This window comes from Nuphar pumila, chromosome 2 (genome assembly GCF_984573655.1).
Source record: "Nuphar pumila chromosome 2, dmNupPumi1.hap1.1, whole genome shotgun sequence".
Taxonomy (NCBI): domain Eukaryota; kingdom Viridiplantae; phylum Streptophyta; class Magnoliopsida; order Nymphaeales; family Nymphaeaceae; genus Nuphar; species Nuphar pumila.
Genome location: NC_143250.1, coordinates 148395963 through 148408399, shown reverse-complemented (window position 1 = coordinate 148408399; position 12437 = coordinate 148395963).

Genomic DNA, 12437 nt, shown 5'->3' with positions numbered 1-12437 from the left:
TGTGCTAACGTAGAAACGAAGCCATGGGCGTAAGAGAGAGAGAGAGAGAGAGAGAGAGAGAGAGAGTTTCTGGGTTTCCGTGGTCAAATTTTAAGCCGGGAAACGATCCCGATGCGACTGAAAAGGTAGTTCAATGGGGGAAGCAGATCAGGTCATGCTGAACATGAGCGTTTTTCTCATGCCGACATCGTGGCCGTCTGCTTGTATTTTGGATGAATGCCACGTGGTTTTGTTGACTTTTGAGCTTTTTAAAATGCAAATCGGATGGCCACCGGCATGAGCAAAAACGCTCATGTTCAGCATGACCTGATCTGCTTCCGTTCAATGGCGTGGCGCACCATGGTAATTCATATACCCTGTGCTTCTCACCAAGTTCCTAGAGAGACGAGGCACTTGATCGCTTAGTTGCTCATCGATCGTCGTCGATCCGGAGCACAGTGGTAGGATAAACATGTTAGATGTAGAACCCTTCAGGATATTGGATATCGGCTTTGTCTTTGTTTTCAAAGCCATACTCCAACCCAAATCCATACCCAGTGTAATTGATCATACGTGGGTTAATTAGATGCATATCAATCATGAAGTATGGGCTGTGTGCTAATATTGCTTGTCCAGATTCACTTTTTTTGTTTTCATTTTTTTTTTCTTAATTTATAAAAGAAACTGCACCTGGTATGAAGATGATGTGTCCTTAAGCCATTGCCGCCGCATTCAAGAGCTCGGTGCCTGTGCAAGTGCACGGGAACTATGTGTGTGTGGAAGAGCATGCCATGCGGAAGAAGGTGTCACATGGCAGTGGACCGGGGCGGGGCGGGGACAAGGTCTCCACCCTTGCCCCGTTTCAAAATCCGAACCTCCATTCCCGCACGGAGATGGATCTTAACCTCCACCCCCGCCTCCATCCTCATTTCATGTCCATCCCCAGTTCAAATGGGGGCGAGGCGGGGCCCCTTTTACCCTTAGTTTATAGTCATCCCTTAAAGGATTGGGGATGGGGTGGGGAGGGGCTAGGCGGGGATTGGGACAGAGACAGGGCGGGGAGGGGAGGGGAAAAGCGTAAGTCCATCCCCAATCCTTTAAGGGATGCGCAAGCAGTTATGGACATGCGCAAGCAGTTTTGGACACCACGCACGTGCATGCATGCGCAAGCCTTTCTTTTCCAGCCTTTTCTCTCTTGTGCGCCCACTGGGTACAGTTAGCTTGCTTTTAGCACTTTTGAAATTCCTCCAAGGCTATTTAAGCCAGACTTGTAATGTGTTTTGATATGGATCAATACTTTTGAAATTATAGAAATATAAGTGATTTGGCCTATGGGCTTTAGAGTGGAAAGACTCCTTCTTTTCCCCTTCCGTTGAAATGAGATTTTCAGCACAAGGTTGTGAGATCCTTCTTGTTATGCCACTTTGGCTCACGCAAGTGCTGCGAAGCACTTGGGTCTGCTTGGGCCAGCAACGGCGCGTGATCGACGATGTTGGTGGAATAAGCACACGCCGAGTGAGTCAAATAACCGGCTAGCACCTGTGTTCTGCACGCCCTACTCGGCACCCTGCGCTACACACTACCTTGCGCCCCACGCAAGGCATTATGCCCTGCACTGCACCCAGTGTTGCGCAATTGCACCATGCCCCACATTGTGCACATATCGCGTCCTGTGCAAGTCTGTTGCGCACTGCCCTGTGCCATGCCCCATGCCTGATGTATCCCGCGCCTGCCGCAGCTCGTGTCCTACGTCTGCTGCTGCCCAATGCCTGTGTCCTGTGTCTGCCGCAGCTCATGCCTGCCACCACACCGCGCCCTGCACTCTGCCTCACATCACACCGCACTGAACTGCATTTTGACACCCCTGTGCGCTACGCATTGTGACGCACCCTGTGCACCGCAGTAACCCGCATGCCTGCATAGCGCGCTGCCTCAAACCACGTGCCTGCATAGCACGTTGCCTCACATGCGCAACCATGCTGCGCACTGCTCTGCACTCTGCGCTAAGGCAGTGTGCCCTACATCGTGCTTGTGCTGCTCACTGCCCTGCTCCCAGCACTATGCAACTTTGTTGTGCCTTACACTGTGCCCCGCACTACATCCTGTGCAAGTGTGTTGCACACTGCCTATGCCATGCACAACCTTACAGCACTCTGCGCCTGCGCCCTGCACGAGTGTCGCAGCCAGCACCTGCTGTCGTTTGTTGCAGACCTGCAGCAGCCTATTCGCTGCAACCCCACAACATCCTCTTGTCCGAGCTCCTTCTTCCAAACCGCGCGTGCATTTGGCTTCAAATTTGGTAAGCATGTTAATACTTAAGTGAAGCACTTACGTGTACAAGGGTTCGCTCTTTTGAGCTTATAATTTGGGTTTGCGCACCCGTGTAAACAGCCTTGTACCCTTGTCGTGCACTAGACAAAGCCTCCACTCAGCCTTTGTTTTTATTTGGATGTGTTCTTGACGTGTCTAAGCTGAAAAATGCACTTGGCTACCTGTCCGCTGCCTTAGAATTAACAACTCTGCAGAAGAAATATATCTGTCACCTTACGATGGCCGCATCAAAAGACCTAGTGGTGCCGTATCAGTCTGCCATACCTACTGTAGTTGTGCCTACAACATAAAATTCTGAGGTTAGGATCCCCGTCTCTAGGGCCTATGCTGATCACTAGCTTAGGCAGAATTCAGATTACCATGAAATCGAACCTTGACCACCAGTCTAGTCCGCCAAGGCCCCACCCCGCTATGCCAACCCCTTTTTTTTATAACAAAAGCTTGGTGATAAACTCCGTGGGATGAAGGCGTAGTTGTTGTTGTTGTTGTATATGTGTGTGTGTAAGAGAGAGATCAAACCCAGATATGCCCATTTTTACTGGGTTGGTTACGTCAAGCTTGTTGTGAATTCTAATCGCAAAAGGTCCGGTTGAAAGTGCAGCGTGATCTGATCAGCTTTCATGGCTAGCCATCATGTATGGCATTAAGGTTGAAAGGAGTGTAGGTTGACCCACCATTTAGTAGCAAAATTTGCACTCAAAGGGGTGATTTATGCAGTCGTTTTGTGCCAAATCAATGTTATGATACGAGTGAGTATTGCGTATAGCACAGGAAAAGTCGTACTTCTTGATTATAGCAATACCGGAACACATTAATCCTGGATTACAAAGTTAGGATGTCAGTTTAGGAAGTTTTGCCCCTCACAATGCGGTTCTTCATGTTTAAGCCAAACATGCAATCTCAAATCATCCACTTCAAAGTTCAAATCTTCTGTCCGATCCAATATCCCTCCACCGTGATCGAGGCTTTTTACTTCATTTTAGGAATTACTCCCCTCCTCATCAGGTCAGCTTCTTGGCGTTGGGGTCCGAATGAAGCAATCCAATGTGGCTCTCCGGCTTCATCAACGATAAATCAATTAAAGACAGTCGGATTCTCGAGATTAGAATGGCCCATATATATATATATATATATATATATATATATATATATATATATATATATATATATATATATATATATATATATAATGAGACCATCCGACGCACATGAGCATCTTGTACATGTATTTACACTGCAGTTTAATTAAATTACACTGGTTTCTCTTCTAGTGGTTTAGAGATGGAAGGATCAGCACTGTTCCTTCCTTTCTTTCTTTCTTTTTTGAACTGAGGACCTGCATTGGTTGAAGTAGTAACAATTGCAGCTTCTTGTCCTAAGATAAGATGCTTTACCCCAATCTTAGTGGATGGAGCTCAGCTCAGCTTGGTTAATTAAGCACAGCAAATGGACCAAGAGCACGTTCGGAAACCTGTGAAACATTTTTTGTCACCCGGGAAAAGTCGACCACTTTTTTTTCTAACTAGGTTACAAACTTTTTCAGAGTTAGCAAAATTATATCTCATATTTTCCATGTCTTAAAATTTTCATATGTGCCAAAATTTTCCAATAAAAGGTTTCCCTGGCCTTTATCTTCTTTTTGTTTTTATAATCCAAGGGAAAAAACCTCCCATCACCAATTGCACATTGGCTGGTGGCCTCCTGTTGATAATAAGACCCTTGAGGTCCTCTCTTCCCACCAGGGACTGAGTACACCCAGCTTCGACCTTGAGGCAAGGGACGCCAACTGCAGGTTTTGAGCCTGTGATGTCCCGTCAACTTGGTGACATTGACAGGTCACTCTTACCAGATGAGTGGAGCCCTTGTGGACCTGCCTGACCTTTCTTGTTGGTAATCGTCTTTCAACTGATTAATTTCTCTGGTGAGAAGCTTAGGCCTCGGGGGCGGGGTCCTAACTTCAGAGTTTTATGCCGCTGGTATGACGATTGTAGGTATGGTATAGGCTGAGCCAGCACAACCAGGTCTCCGTGTTGAGTGCAGTTTCTTCGGGTTATAAATCCCAAAAAAAAAAAAAAAAATTCATGAGTTCACAAAATGAGCTCCAAGTGCTGTTGAAAGCTGCAAGGCTTAGCCCTATATGCAGCTATATAACTTTTTTTTCCCTGATTTAGCATTTAGAAACCACTGCTATGGTTTGAACATCCCGTTACTGGCTAGGAGGTGTTACATTGACTGTGAACCTGAGTTGGTGTTTGTGGTATATATAAAACTCTAAGAGTACTGCTCCCTTGCCCACCACGGATAGTTTTCCATTTAATTTAGACCTTGGGAAAAAAGACACAAACGACTTCCTTCAACTTGAAAGTCATTATAAGTCGACCCACCTAACCCGGTGTGCGAAGCTCATTTGGAAATATACTGCTTGCTAGTTTGGTGACTGTAATTCTCTATTTCTTTTGCCAAGGAAACAAACCTAGGCTCATGTGCTGCTGAGCCTGAGGTATGAACCACCTCAGACTCAGACTAGTATTCCAACCTAAGTTGTGTAGCTAGTGCACGAATAAATCCTTGCTCACTTAATTAGGCTCAAATATATAAAGGTATGCACCTAGCTAGGTCCTGCAGCCAACTATAATTATAGAACATACCCGTGTGGCCGTGGGGTTTGATCCTGCACCTTCATCTCAGCACCCTCACAACTATAGAACAAAGTGAGATAGCTTAATTTGCTCGAAATTTTCAGCAGGGATCGTACCTAGCATTGGGCTTGATCATTGCCCACAGATTTGAAATGTAATGTAGTATCACGATATATATTTTTTCAAAAATTGCAGGGAGGTTGAGAATTTTTTTGCTTAAAACTTGGGGGTTATTCATGAGAATCTCCTTAGTTGAATTTGTTATTGGTTTTATTGATTGCCCTTGAAGCAAAGAAAGCTCGGTTACAGCGCGTCATGCAATTGGGATCTTCACTTTAATTTGTTGAAATTATAAAAAAATGGTGATTATTAGTAAACAATAATAAAAAAGGAAGAGACAGAGCCGCCATAGCATGAGATGAGCCATGTGGCCTGTGGACTTCCGGGATTTTGGATGATGAAGTTGATTGAATTGCACGCATGGGCTGAATTTAGCCTTTATAAAATGGCCTTGACTTTTTGTTGGGTGATATCAGTTCGATCTTTTATATTTTTCAATGTAACTTTAGTTCTTTTTGACCAGATCATGACCGTTCAAGGGAATATTATCATATTTCAGAGGGTTCATTGGTGTCTTCATTTTCAATCCCAGTTTACAGCGGGGGACGTGGATAAGATTAAGAATACCATTTTCTTAAACCCTACTGGCAGGGGTGTAAACGGATCGGACATTCAGATATCCGATCCGAATCTAACAAGCTATTTCAGTATTCGGATCCTTAAAATGATTAAGATTCCTATCTGCACTCGGAACAGACTTGGATTTTCTTATTCGGATTATTCTTGAACTGTGATTGCATTTGGATTAGTATTGTAGATTGGATTTAATTTGAATTCGGATCAAGATCCGATATGATTGCATTTTTTCTTGTTTTTAATCTTTTTTTATTTAAGTTCCAGTGTTACGCCATATATTATCCAGATTCAACCCTGAGTTTTTTCATATGATTCTGATCCAGACTTCTTGGATTCAAAAATCTATTGTTTGTATTCTGGATCTGGACCCATATCTGATCCATTTTCACCCATACCTACTAGATGGCTACCTTCTTTGCTTTTTCAAAACCAATCTCCATTTTTGTTCTTCGACCATTGGTTTTTGTAGGGCATGCAAAGCATGGTAATCTCTTATGCACAGGCATATATAGAGGCATATTAGTGGTTATGTGAAAATCTGTGTGCCTTCATGTGCAAAACATGAGTAATTTTGTTATCCATCTCCAAAAACGTTGCCTTCTTTTCAACCCTAGGATGGATTGACCAAAGGAATTCTTGAAAATTGAATGTCACCTAAAAGTTGGAAATTTTGTATTATATTGTAATCAAAAATAAAAAATGTCTTTTGAAGTAAATGAAAGTTGTATAGAGATAAAAAAAAAGGTTTTCATGCATTTAAATCCTATGGTCAAGGAAATTAAAGTGAGTGGCCACACGAGCGCATGGTTTCGAAGTAAACGTAGCACTCTTTGACACCTTGACTAATGAATTAGTAATAGAGCAAACTGAGAATCAAAAGCATGAGGATTTTAATATCCGTGAAAATGCATGTCATTCTTTAACAGTTAACGGTTTGATCTAGTCGATGTTGAATCGAACAGAGCTGCTTCATCTTTCTTTCCTTTTCTCTTTGAGGAAATTAATGGGGTGAAGTCAGTTGCAGACAGTCATGCATGTTTATTTCCTATCGATGTGCGAATATTATATATTAACAATTTTGCGAAGTGAAATATATTGCTAACTACGTTATACTCTTTTGAGCAATATATAGCAATAATTGACCACGAGAAGACCTTGAATTCATTGTTAAATTTTTTATAACAGCTTCAACTTGCTAACATGATTGATGGGATCGTCTCTCCCTCATAGCCTTAACTCAGCACTCCAGTACCCATATGTGAGAATGGCACTCTGAGAACCTCATTTTTCAATGATAAATTGGTGCAGTCGGATTAGTCTCTCTGCAGAGGCCAATTGTGCAGTTTAAGCTATAGCCATTTGCAAACTCGGGGGAAAAACCCTTGTTGGATTTGTTTGTTCACAAGAATAACCAAATAAGTAATTAGAGGGGGGCATCTTGATTAGATATTCCATGTATTATCAAATAACCCGAAAGAATTGCCAATCAAAGATATTCCATGTGAATGTAGTTTCTGAAATTTTACCATCACTTTGAAGCTGTCAGGCTGCCAAGGCAGTGATACAAAAAATTTGGTTTTTGGGAACGGCCAGATTCAAATTTGTTACTAGCCACCAACTAAGATTAATCATTGTATATTTGGAGGGGAACTACCAAGTGTAAGATATATATTTTCACACAATGGTCGATCGGTTGACATCAATTAGGAGTGTCATGCAAGCATGGAGGATTTGGAAATTGAATGAAGGGAATGGAAAACTAAAAGATTATGTCATTAAAGTGTAGCTGGACCGTGTTGACTTAAAGCCAGGATAGTGCTGTATTCCGAATGTGCCTCCCTTTCACGTTGCAGATCTATTACGAGGTTTCTTGCGAAAACGGGATCGGTTTGTTAAAAAAGGTCAAGAATAACATAAAATCTCAATAAGGAAGAATCCGTCGGATATATTTCTTTACACAAAATGGCCCAAGTTGTATGGCATGTACAGCCTGTATGCAACGAGTCCAGAACCTGCACACCATTATTTTTTTTCGATGAAATAGCTGGGGGAAGGCCCCCTTCTTTTATTCATATGTTACTACAAAAAAGCAAAGAATGAACAATCACAAAGATTATATATACATCAATACTCAGTTTTTTTTTTGTCTGCCGTACTTACGGTCACAGCATAAAACTCTTAGTTTGCAAGCTGCAAACCTGTACAGGATCCCACCCACTTGGCAAATCAAACCATATGCATGCGTTCCTGATCAAGAGAAAGCGGAGCAAACAAAAGTAGCCCAGTATTAAGACTAACACCAAAATAGCAGGCTGACAACTTGTGAATATTCCCTGTAATCCAAACAAAACCATGATCCAGTCTTCTATGACCCTCACATACTGCACACCATTATTTTGGATGCACCTACTTGTCTGTAAAATGAGATATTTCAGGACATTGAGCTGTATTCGGTGACTGAATATTCCTGCTGTTTCCATTTTTTAGATAAGAGGGTGCCCTAGGGCGCGGTGGGATGCAGGAGAGAGGAATGACTTAGTTGTCACCATGAAAGTATTTTCGATAGATTCATAAGAAGAGCACATCCCGCCAGAGGTTTTTTTTTTTTTTATAACCCAAAGAAACCGCACCCGGCACGAAGACCTGGTTGTGCTGGCTCAGCCTGCCATACCTATGGTAGTCATGCCGACAGCATAAAACTCTGAGGCTATAGGACCCCTGCTCGGGGGGCTATGCTATGCATTGGCATGCATAGAGGGGCGACACCCATGAGAATCGAACCTTGACTGATCGCCTAGCAGCCAAGGCCCCACTCCACTGTGCCAACCTCCTTGGGGCCATCTCGGCAGAGCTTGCATATGCAAACTAATATATATATATATATATATATATATATATATATATATATATATATATATATATATATATATATATATATATATATATATATATATATATATATATATATACAGGGTAACTGAAATATGTTTACTGGTATGAACTAAGATTTTAATAGTTTTTTTATTTTTTAGAAAATTTCACCATACCTATTTGATCTAGACACTTGGTTTTAAAGAAACAAACTCTTGGATCATCCAATTACAATGTATAAGAAGGATCTTTTAAGGGTTGAAAATCAATGGTTTAGAATTTTCATAAATATTGAAGCATAAAAACTCGTATTTCTTAATCTGATTATGATGACCCAAAAGACGATTTCTAGAAAATGGACCATGCCGAATGCATCTACAGGGTTAGATTTGCAAAAAAAACTATGAAAATCTCGATTCATATCAGCAAACATATTTGGCTGGTAAACATATTCTAGTTTCCCTATATATACATTCACTAGAAATATGAGTATTGTGTAAACTTGGCATTTTCAGCTCTTTTTTTTTTGCAAATCTAACCATGTAGATGTGTTCAACTAAATTTGCTAAGAATCGACTATTGAATTGTGCATTTTAGCTGAAAAAATATGATTTTTGGATGCTTGAATATTTATGAAGATTACGAAGAGTTGATTTTATATCGTTAAAAAATCTTGTTAATGCATCATAATCGGATGATTGTAGAGCTGGTCCTTATAAAACTAAGCATGTAGATCACATCCTTTGGGTTAGATTTAAATGAAAGAATGAGAAATCCATGAAAACCATGGTTCACACGGTAGTTCTCATATTTTCAGTTCTTATATATATATATATATATATATATATATATATATATATATATATATATATATATATATATATATATATATATAGAGAGAGAGAGAGAGAGAGAGAGAGAGAGTCACTAGAATATGATAACTGAAAATATGAGAATTAAAAATATGAGAACTAATGTGTGAACTTTGATTTTCATGGATTTTTTGTTCTTTCTCTTGAATTTAATCATACGGATGTGATCTCCATGCTTTGTTTTATAAGAACCCACTATTGAATCATCCAATTTTGATGCAAAAACAAGATTTTTTTAAGGCTTTAAAATCAATGGCTCATAATCTTCATAAATATTCAAGCATTCAAAAAATCATATTTTTTCATCTAAATTATATGATTCAATGATTGATTCCTAGCAAATTCACCATGCCAAGGACATCCACATAAATGGATTTGCAAAAAAAGTGTTGAAAATGCCCATATTTCTAGTTCTCATATTCTAGTGATTATATATATATATATATATATATATATATATATATATATATATAGAGAGAGAGAGAGAGAGAGATGCTAAATGGGTTTTTTTGTTTTATTTTTTAATTTTGACCATACAGATGCCACGTACTCAATTTTATTGTGATCAGCTCTTGGAGCATTCAATTCTAATGCATGAGTGAGTTTTTATAAAATCTGAAAAAACAACGGTCCAAAATCTTTGTAAATTTTTTAGACTCCAAATATCATTTTTTCATCAAAAACGCATGGTCCAGACATCGATTCCTAGTAAATTGACCATGATGAAATGCAAAAGAAGCAACAAAAAAACCAAAAAAAAACTCATTTAGCATATTTTTCTCGTTATATGTATATATATTACATTACAAATACCTTCCCTTTTGATAAGCATTAATGATACCTTAGTGGTAACAATTAATATAGTTGGAATGTGCATAAATTTGTGGTGAATGTTGGTACGCCCATAAAAGAATGTGAAAATTAACAAGCCATGTGTATGTGCGAGCGTGTGGGTGGGTGGGTGCACATGCATGTGTATTGTTATCTTCCTTGACCTTTTATGGATGTTTTGCACCTTACTAATTGGAAAGTATCATTGTGGTTATATGAATTAATCGAACCGCCAAAATTATTTTTCAAGTTTGTGAAACATAAACACACTTGTGCACACACACACACAAATGGTGCTTCACCTAGAGGGTAAATTCTTTTGTTTATGTAAGAACCAGCAAAATTAAATTTTTACTCCAGAAAAAATGTTAGTCCCATTACTACATGTATAGATTTGATTAACAGTGAAAAAAGATAGAATTACAACAAAATGTAGGTGCAAATTTAAATTAGGTTAAATTAAATTCTAAATATGTATTATCATACCCTTTGCCCCAAAGGGGTTTGGCATAATGGGATGGGGCCTAGGCCCCTAGGCAGGTGGTCTAAGTTCGAATCCCATGAGTGTCATCCCTTGCACAAGAGAAAGCATGACGACTCCCTGAGAACAAAAGGTAAGTCCACTGAGTTTTATGCTACCAAGACAGTGATTGTAAGGCAGACAGAGCCAACATGGCTAGATCTCTAATTTTGGGGGTGCTTTCTTCGTGTAAATGTAAATATAAATAAAAATAAACTTTGTTTTCCAAACCCTCAGATTTCAAACCTGAGGGATATTCAAACCCTCAGATTTTAAACCTGAGGGATATTCAAACCCACGGATTTCAAACTTAGGGATATTTTTCTGACTAGAGAATCGATCCCCCCCATCGGCTCTTGGATGTGTTTTTGGGTCTCACTCACAATTTCCAATGAGTCCCCGCACCAACTCAAATCCTCATTTTTGACTGAGCTATGAGGGTTTCAAATACTACCTAAATATTGGCCACACAACAATATTGAATTCACTATAAAATGGAAAAACTCTAGAGAAAATGATGGTATTGTACGACTAATTTGACCTTATTTCTTAAAAACTCTACAATTTTCGATATTCTCCCAATGTCCATCGCAATACTACCCTTTTACTCTTCGTAACTACGAATTTAGGCCTTTTTGGGGATAAAATTATACTACCCATCAGCTATCTTCAACACCCACTTAAATACAAAATTGCAGTTTTTTTTATGTGAATTTAGACCTCAAGAACATCGCATAAATTTATTAGAAAAATTTTGGTGAAACTGAAACCACTAAAATCGCAAATATCGTACTTTTACATATACGTCAATATTTTGCATAAATATATTTGTGAAACACCTCTTGTAAATATCCTACCTTTTTTCGTACACTTTGCGAAATTGCATAAATTTATGTGCAAAACACTTACCAATAATTTTGTAAGTAGCTTATTTTTTCACATATATTGCTCGCGCTTGCATGAAATTATTTGCAAATCTCTAGATATAACATACATCGTACTTAAATATTTGCAAAACTATGAAAATATGTAATATTTCTTATTTTTTGTGAATTTCTCAAATCATACTTGTTTGCATATACATTCCAAAATCTCTTGAAGTATATCTGTGAAATTCCTATTGATCAACAAAAATCAAACAGTTTTGCAAAATTGTTTCTCCATGTATAGACAAGTCAATATGATTAACATAGAACTCAATACAGTTGGTTTGCACGAAATCAGATAACTTAAAGTTTAACAATTACAAAGTTACATTCAATACATGTGCTTCGTTACGAAGTTATTATAAAGACACCTATATTGACGACTTTATATATCGTTGTTATAAGTATGTTTATAACAATGACATTATATGGATGTTAATTCTTATTATTAAAAACTTTTACAGCAGTATTTAACGGGCATATAATATCATAGCTATTGATATATAACGGCGATATAAAAAAGGTCATCGTTATAGGTTTGTTTATAACGATAACATTATACAACAACAACTATGCCTTCATCCCAAAACAATTGGGGTCAGCGATATGAACCAACAAAAAAATCATTCTGGGTCTTCCACATGAATCCTTCTCCTCCAATCATTTCTATCCAATGTCATGTCCTCGGTGAGGTTCAAAGCATTCATATCCTTTTTTATCATCTCCATCCAAGTCTTCCTAGGCCTACCCCGACCTCTTTTAACTAATATAT